Source organism: Staurois parvus, unplaced genomic scaffold, assembly GCF_062004578.1.
Source record: "Staurois parvus isolate SC_StPar_1 unplaced genomic scaffold, SC_StPar_1.0 ptg000071l, whole genome shotgun sequence".
NCBI lineage: Eukaryota > Metazoa > Chordata > Amphibia > Anura > Ranidae > Staurois > Staurois parvus.
Genome location: NW_028317867.1, coordinates 9015710 through 9025161, shown reverse-complemented (window position 1 = coordinate 9025161; position 9452 = coordinate 9015710). Strand labels below are relative to the sequence as shown.

Below are 9452 nucleotides of genomic sequence, written 5' to 3'. Positions count from 1 at the left end.
TTAATCTGTTCTTCGGGTGTTTTATAGGGGTACACCTTTTTGGTGGCTGCTGGGCGGTTTTCTGAGATGTACTTGGTTTTTTAACTGTACAGGACAAGCCTTATTATTAATAAATAAACAGTTGCACCTAATTAAACAAAGCATTTTTAGGTGGCCAGGAGGAAAATGTGCAGCAGACAACTATTGACAGGCTGAAATATGTGGTGCCTGTAAGCGGTTCTGAGCAGTACTTGCATACAAAGATATATGTCCTAAACACAGGAATTCCCCACTCAGGGCTTACACCCCTGAAGGCATATGGCCCTAAATGTGAATACTGCTTGGAACAGTGCACATCCATGTATAGAAGTGGAATATTCCAGCTGTCAATTATTGACAGGCTGATGGTAGTGGGCTATAAGCTGCTGTGCTTCCCGCATGCCCAAAAATGCCAGGTTGTCATGGTGTATGAACCAAACCATCCATGTGCATCAGGTCTTAAAAAAGACAAAAAAACAAAATCCCACCAGCAACAAACAACATGTATAGTCCTCAAAGAATGGCAAACCGCCACAAATAACACTGCAAATATTGCAATGGCGAAGTTCACAAGAAATATTTAATATAAATCATTCCAATATGGGCAACAGAAAGTAAAAATATATTAGAAGTATAATTACAGCAGTTTCAAGAGCATGTGAAATTAAATGATTGGTTAAATTGTACAAAAACAAACCCTACCAAATAGTCTATCAACAGAATATAATACAAATCAAGTAAGGTCATTTCCAGCTTCCACTCAAATACAAAACTGTGCTTTCTTGGGTTCCAAATTCTTCTCTGTAGATACCTGTAGGAGAGAAACAACAACTTATGAATAACAGGTACCTTTGCCAGCATATAGAAAATATTGGCTTTCACTGGTATGAATGCATCCCAATGCTGCCCATACACAGCTGCTGTAACCAAGTTTTATGTAGACTTCAATTGCCTAAAGAATAAAAAGCAGCTCACCTACATTCTTCAAAGCTTGTATAGTTAGAGCATAAATCATCTGAGGAAATTATGAAATGCAAGTGTGCCACCACAAATGGAGGGCTATTTGGAACATAGTCTCGTACCCTTATACATAAAAGGTCACAAAATGAGTAAATGGCATTGCAGCTCGAATACATCTGACTTAAAACATCAGAGTCACTATTCAGGATCAAGTAGGAGATGTGTGTAATAGGCATTGAGTGCCTGTCACATATCCTAAAATGTCTGTTCTATGATTACAGAGGTTGCATGAAAATTTTCCAGTTTCCTATATGCTAGGATTTTATTAATCTCTGCTATCCATTCTTGTACGGTAGGCACACAGGTTGGATCCACACCTTAGCTCTCAGTTTCTTGGCAGTGAACAAAAAGGTGCGTTGATTAAACCCATTTGCGCATATTCAGTTTTAAAAGTAATATCTATAGCTAGCATCGCTAAGGGCCTTCACAAACATTTTTTATTCCTTCAGAAAACTCTGTGCATGAAATGTGTTGCACTTTATCCCTGATGGTTACCTAAAAAAAAGACAAATATTCTACATCACAGTGTCTGGTATTCCTCTGAGATAATAAAAAGGGAATTTTTTTTTTTTTTTTTTTTTTTTAAATAGATTTAAAATTTTGACCTGATTACATTTAGTTTTCTAAAGCATGATTTTTTATTTTTTTAAACTCTATGTTGCATGCCAGTACAGTTCCCCTGCAGCCTCATTGCAGTCACTTCCTGTCTAAATGCATGCACTCCACCAACTGATGCACATAATTTTTGAGGATGGATTTCCTAGAGGTAGAAACAATGGAACATGCCTTTGCAATGTGCGCTGGCAGTCATTTGTAGCCTCAAGGACAGGGTGACAATGCATGAGCACAATTGGGAGACAGGGCTAGTCTCCCTATCACAATGGGTGGGCATTCTCTGCAGCGGTTTTCACATTTTAAAATCATCACTGCTCTGTGGGGCTTTGCCCACAGAGCCCCATCATTCATTCATAGGGATATGTGCATAAACTATAAGTCCCAACTTTGTAGACAGCTTGTAGTTTGAATGAAATGCGAGTATGCCGATATGCACACATTTAGTCCCTTCACACTCCCTGCAGCTTTCAAACTGAAAGCCCGTACAGAGGTACAGTCAGAAAGCTGGAAGAAACGTATGCAGCGGTCTGACATTGCACCTGCCATCCATTGATCGTGGGTGCAATATATTGCAGTTTACTGTAGAAAACAAAATAAATGTGCATTTATTTGTTGTTGTTAAAGGTCAACATAGCCCTTATATTTAACAAGTTAATGCTTTTTAGAAGGAGATAGTGATTGGGTTTACACAAACATTAAACATGTTTCTGGTGGAATGAAAAGGCAGCCATTGGGTGTAATCATAATAACCTCTATAAACATCACAAGAATGTGGTGATAGTCACAGCTCTTGGACACAATGCTACCAAGAAATTGATGGTGAATGGGTGGTGGGAGATTTTTTTTTTTTTATTGTTAATGCATAAGGACAACTGAATCACTCTCACAAATATGCATTTACTGAGCTCCAACTGGTAACAGAACTGGAATTATTTTTAACTGAGGCTCACCATTGTTTTCATTTGTGAGCTCTACCGAGAAAGTCAGACCTTAGTGTGGATTGCCACTTTTGTACTTGACACCAAATTTTCACAAGAGACAAAAAGATAATCAGAAATCACTCAATCTGCACAATAAATTTAGCATTACTTCATTATATTATATATGGGCAGTAAACATTCCATTAACCACCTCCCGCCCGCCATATAGTAATATGACGGACGCAAGGTGGTTCTCTCGTTCTGGGAGGACGTCATATGACGTCCTACCATTCTCACCGTGCACGTGCAGCTCAGGGAGGGCGGTGCGCTGTGACCCTCGGACACAGGGGATCACCGATCACGGAAAGAGCCGAAGATGTCGGCTCGGTCATGTGATCAGCTGTGTCCAATCACAGATGATCACATGTAACTAGGGAAATGCCAATTATCTGCATTTCTCACCTCTCACGCTGACAACTCGAGAGGAGAGGAGAGCCGGTAATTGGCTCTCTGTGGAGGGGACATGTAGACTGATGATCAGTGTAGCCCCAGCAGCACCACCTGTCAGTGTCCATCAGTGCCACATATCAGTGCCCATCTGAGCTGCCTTTCAGTGTCACCCATCAGTGCTGCCTATAAGTGCCGTGTATCAGTGCTGCTTTTCAGTGCCACCTACCAGTGCCCAGCACTGCAGCCTCATTAGTGCATATCAGTGGAGAAAAATCACTTATTTACAAAGTTTTATAACAAAAACTAAGAAAAAACTTTTTTTTCCCCCACAATTTTCAGGTTTGTTTAAGAAAAAAATAAAAAACCCAGAGGTGATTAACTACCACCAAAATAAAGCTGTCACAAAAAAAATGATAAAAATTAAATATGGGTACAGTGTTGTATGACTGCGCAATTTTCATTCAAAGTGTGAGAGCGCTGAAAGCTGGAAATTAGCCTGGGCAGGAAGGGGTATACAGCCAGGTCCATAAATATTGGGACATCGACACAATTCTAACATTTTTGGCTCTATACACCACCACAATGGATTTGAAATGAAATGAACAAGATGTGCTTTAACTGCAGACTGTCAGCTTTAATTTGAGGGTATTTACATCCAAATCAGGTGAACAGTGTAGGAATTACAACAGTTTGCATATGTGCCTCCCACTTGTTAAGGGACCAAAAGTAATGGGACAGAATAATAATCATAAATCAAACTTTCACTTTTTAATACTTGGTTGCAAATCCTTTGCAGTCAATTACAGCCTGAAGTCTGGAACGCATAGACATCACCAGACGCTGGGTTTCATCCCTGGTGATGTTCTGCCAGGCCTCTACTGCAACTGTCTTCAGTTCCTGCTTGTTCTTGGGGCATTTTCCCTTCAGTTTTGTCTTCAGCAAGTGAAATGCATGCTAAATCGGATTCAGGTCAGGTGATTGACTTGGCCATTGCATAACATTCCACCTCTTTCCCTTAAAAAACTCTCTGGTTGCTTTTGCAGTATGCTTTGGGTCATTGTCCATCTGCACTGTTAAGCGGCGTCCAATGAGTTCTGAAGCATTTGGCTGAATATGAGCAGATAATATTGCCTGAAACACTTCAGAATTCATCCTGCTACTTTTGTCAGCAGTCACATCATCAATAAATACAAGAGAACCAGTTCCTTTGGCAGCCATACATGCCCACGCCATGACACTACCACCACCATGCTTCACTGATGAGGTGGTATGCTTAGGATCATGAGCAGTTCCTTTCCTTCTCCATACTCTTCTCTTCCCATCACTCTGGTACAAGTTGATCTTGGTCTCATCTGTCCATAGGATGTTGTTCCAGAACTGTGAAGGCTTTTTTAGATGTCGTTTGGCAAACTCTAATCTAGCCTTCCTGTTTTTGAGGCTCACCAATGGTTTACATCTTGTGGTGAACCCTCTGTATTCACTCTGGTGAAGTCTTCTCTTGATTGTTGACTTTGACACACATACACCTACCTCCTGGAGAGTGTTCTTGATCTGGCCAACTGTTGTGAAGGGTGTTTTCTTCACCAGGGAAAGAATTCTTGTGTCATCCACCACAGTTGTTTTCCATGGTCTTCCGGGTCTTTTGGTGTTGCTGAGCGTTCCTTCTTTTTAAGGATGTTCCAAACAGTTGTTTTGGCCACGCCTAAAGTTTTTGTTATCTCTCTGATGGGTTTGTTTTGTTTTTTCAGCCTAATGATGGCTTGCTTCACTGATAGTGACGGCTCTTTGGATCTCATCTTGAGAGTTGACAGCAACAGATTCCAAATTCAAATAGCACACTTGAAATGAACTCTGGACATTTATGTGCTCATTGTAATTGGGATAATGAGGGAATAACACACACCTGGCCATGGAAAAGCTGAGAAGCCAATTGTCCCATTACTTTTGGTCCCTTAACAAGTGGGAGGCACATATGCAAACTGTTGTAATTCCTACACCGTTCACCTGATTTGGATGTAAATACCCTCAAATTGAAGTTGACAGTCTGCAGTTAAAGCACATCTTGTTAGTTTCATTTCAATTCCATTGTGGTGGTGTATAGAGCCAAAAATGTTAGAATTGTGTCGATGTCCCAATATTTATGGACCTGACTGTAAGTGCCCGGTAGGCTAGCGGTTAAAGACCAAGTTAACTTTCAATGGAAGCCTTAATTTTTTGGTACAAAAGCATCATTCACTTTCTATACTGCACTATTAAACTATTGTGTGCAAATGGCAGGACATTGCAGTCACCTGGTGGTTAGGATGAGTACTGCCTTTTTTTTCTTCCCCCCTGGATTAACAGACTAGGGGTGTCTCTCTCTCGTTATCAAAAGTATCTGTGGCATGAACGGTCTGATTCTCCATATTCGCTGCTGTGTAGAAATGCAAAATCTGAATTGGATTGCTTGCTTCAGGTGGCTCTTAGTGCACACTTTGATATACAGCAAGTCCATTGTAATGATCAGGAAAGACAACCATTTCATCCTTCTGCATGTTAAATCAGCACAGGAAATTAATAAACCTTTTAAGCTTAAGTTTAGTTAAACTCAGCAGCTACAAATACTGTAGTTGCTGACTTTTAATAAACAGGCACTCACCTGTCCAGGGATCCAGCGCCGGCCTCACTGGAACTAGTTCTTCGCTGGTCTTCAGTTCCCCTGCGCTGCCATGCTAACTGTGGAAATCCAGCTGTGACTCCTTGTGGCTTCACAGCTGGCTTCCAACTGCACATGCGTGAACTGTGCTATGCTCTGTGAATGGCCCACAGCCTCCTGGGATGAGTCTCAGAAAGTTGCAGCTAGGGAAGTAGGAAGCGATCTTCTGCTCTATATCCCCCCCCCCCCCCCCAAAAAAATTAAATTGTAAATATGGTAGGGTTGGGTTGTGGAGCAGAACTTCCCCTTATAGGGGAGGTTCTGCTTTAAAGTTAAAAAAAAAAAAAAAAGTCATCAGCATAAAAGGTACAGTACATCTAATAAATGAGAAATGTCCACCAATATCTACTCCTCCAGATGTTCCTGTAAATTAGATCAGCCACAACTTACAGTACCTAGTTAAAAGTCAACATAGAACAAAACAATAGCAGCTACACAAACCTTTTTACAAGGGGTGCGGTTTACAGGATTCTTGAGGCTACTCAGGACATCAAATGACTGGCCAGGTCACTTGCCAGACACCTTTGACATAGGCACATCAATTCTTGGGAGGTAATCCCAAGGTTTAGTATTAACCTCATCAAAGGGATAGCACATTTAACACACCCAGTGGATAAGGAGGATTATATGAGATCTCCTCAGTTCCCGTTAGATGAGGTTATACAGGTTACAACAAGAATGCCATGTCCTAGGGTACAGCTAAGCTTTCAAGATTCATACAAATCTCTTTTTTCTTAATGGAACATTCTCAATCTGTTTTAGCACTGTGATTACAATTTTAAAAATTACTACGGCAAGCAGGAATCCTATGGCCCCATCACTTTTTTCTCTTTGCCAAAGAAGACCTGTCTTTCCAAAGATGATCTTCATTCAGAACAAGTTTCCAAAACTTGAGATGAGGACTGAGGTAGGTGCAGAGCTTAGAACCAATGGATGTAAATAGTAACCAACTGCAGTGTGCCAGCAAAGGACAAAGAACAGACTTAAACGCAGGAACATACAGATTTCCAAATGAATGTATTTATAAAATATGCAAAACTGGACTTGGTAGATCCACCATTCTCTATTTAATCCGATAATGGGTAGGGCAATGACAGAACAACTGAAAATAGATAGCGTGCACAGGGTTAAGCAACCCCAGGAAGTGGCCCCCAATGCTCCTAGAGATGTAATTGTGCGATTCCATCGTTATGAAGATAAAGTCAACATCTGGAAGAAGCTGCGTGGAATTCCAGAAAATGTGGAGGAGCGAGTTTGCAAATTTTCACGGACATAGCACCAGTGACTCTGGCTAGGAGAGCTTTGAAACCATTACTGGACTTGATGCGCAAGGGGAATGTTCGATATAGCTGGGGCTTTCCAGCATGCCTAATTAGGTGGAAAGATGGACAATCAGCGAGGCTGAGGTTCTCAGAAGATCTAAAGACCTTTTGTGAAAGACTAGACTTACAGATAATAGATATTCCAGGATGGTTTGAAGGGACCAAGGAGAGTCCAGTATTTGGAAAAAATATGTGGCAACTGGTTTGTAAATAGAGACTAGGATAGAAAGGCTGCATTTACAGGTGGTGTTCTTTCCTCCTTTTTTTTTTTGTTGAAATAGCTGATTAGATACAAGGTATAAAAAGGTAGACACAGTAAGGAGGTAGGGTGGAGGGGGAAAAAAAAGCAAAAGAAAAGAAAAGAAGGGCATCGGGAGGCTCAATATGACACTGGTCATTTTAAAGTTTGAAGATAGTGGTCTGGATATGTATGTCACAGTGTATGTGATCTGAGTCCCACCCTGAAGAGGAATCGATGGGGGGAATTAGCCGCCACAGCTGATTCCAGGGCTAGAATAGGGGCCAAGGGGTATTAGGAGGGGGAGAGAAGGGGAGGTAAAGGTCACCCTGAGGAAATCTTCACCCTGTTCCAAAATGTACATATCTGTCCCCCTTTGAGTTGTTATATAGATGGAGAATAGAGGAAGTAGTAGGTATGAATGTGTGTAATTTTATGACATGCAATGTGAAAGGATTGAACACTCTGACTAAAAAGGTATAAGATCCTTAGGGAAATTCAGCAACATTCTATTGATGTTTTTACAGGAGACCCATTTATCCCAGGATACAAATGTTAAGTTATACTCCAAATATTATTCAACTTGGTTTTATGCTGATTACCCAATTAAACGTGTAAAAGGGGTGGTGCAAAAAATGTTAGCTTTGCTATGGAAGATAGATTGGTAGACCCAGGTGGTCAGTTTTTGTTCTTGAGAGGGAAATTACAGGGAATAGAATGTACATTAGTGAATATCTACTGCCCTAATAAGAACCCAATGGTATATCTGGAGGGTTGATTAAGAAAACTTAAGGATTTTAAGAAGAGTCAGCGGATTGTGGCAGGAGATTTTAATTTCTGCATGGATCCGTGGATGGGCACATCACTACAGGCGCAGAGGGACGGAGGTAGTAGTCTAAAGTTGGTTAAAAAAATGTTATATCAGTTTCAATTGTTGGACACATGGAGAATTAAACATCCAAGAGACAGAGACTATACCTTCTTCTCTCCGGCACACAGGATGTACTCAAGGTTGGACTATATAATGATAGAAAACAGACTCTTGGAGTCTTTGATAATGACATTACTTCAATATTGGAATTTACCAGACCATGCACCTGTCGCAATGAGATTTAAGGTGAGGAAGGGAAAGGAACAGAAGTAACTAAATGAGACACTTATACAGGAATTAGAGAAGGAGATAGAGCAATATTTTATACTTAATGAGACTGAAGAGATATCCGTGGCTACAGTCTGGGAAGCACATAAGGCGTACATTATGGGAATTTTGATCTCGATAGGGGCCGAAAAAAAAAAAGAACGGAGAAAGAAAATAAAACTACTAACTGAGGAATTATATGACCTAGAACAATTATATAAAAAGAAAATAGATGTGGAGTTACAACAGAAGATAACTTTGAAAAGAGAGGAATTGAAGGATATAATGGAACAGGAAACGGGAAGAGTGTTTAACATGGTGGCTAAAGAAATATCAGTGGGGGAATGGACCAGGAAAATATTTAATGAGAAGGCTAAGGTAAAGGAAATCGAGGAATTCTATAGAGAAAATTAAAGATGAGATGAGAATGGAGAAATGGTTTATTCAACCACTGATATCGCTAAAATGTTTAAAAAATATTATAGCAAATTATAGGATATAAAATCTAAAAACTAAAGAAGCCAAATTAGCCAGGCTAGAGGAATAGAGGTTAGTAGCTTTGGAAAAACCAATATCGCAGGAAGAAATCTATGCAGCATTGAAGAGCACAGCCATAGGAAAGAGCCCTGGAACAGATGGTGATATGTTGAGATATTATAGGAAATTTAAAGAATAATTTGTGCCAAAAATATGCTTGTACATGAATGCACTAGGAGATGAAAATGAGTAAAGAGTCGCTGCAGGCATACATTACAATTATACCGAAAGAGGGGAACGTTCTATCCCAATGCGCCAGTTAAAGACCTATATCACTATTAAATATAGACACAAAATGATATGCACAAAAATGATATGCAAAGGTTTTAGCAAACAGGATGAAGGAGTTGATGTCGGACTGGATACATATAGACCAGGTGGGATTTGTACCAGGGAGGGAAGGAAGGGATAATGGATTGAGATCATGGCTTCTTTTGCAAAAGAGTAAGAGAAAGACTGGTTCGGCGTTGGTTCTGTCGACTGATGGCGAAAAACCCTT

At 40.3% G+C, this 9452-nt stretch overlaps 1 protein-coding gene across 1 annotated transcript in view; it reads right to left on the bottom strand.

The window, feature by feature from the left end:
• Positions 1–574: 574 nt before the first annotated feature.
• The window catches only part of VPS37A (VPS37A subunit of ESCRT-I), a 56077-nt gene continuing 47199 nt past the window's right edge, over positions 575–9452 (bottom strand). Inside the window, exon 12 of the mRNA XM_089669309.1 lies at positions 575–829. The gene's annotated coding sequence lies outside the window, so the exon portion shown is untranslated. The remainder of the gene's footprint in view (positions 830–9452) is intronic.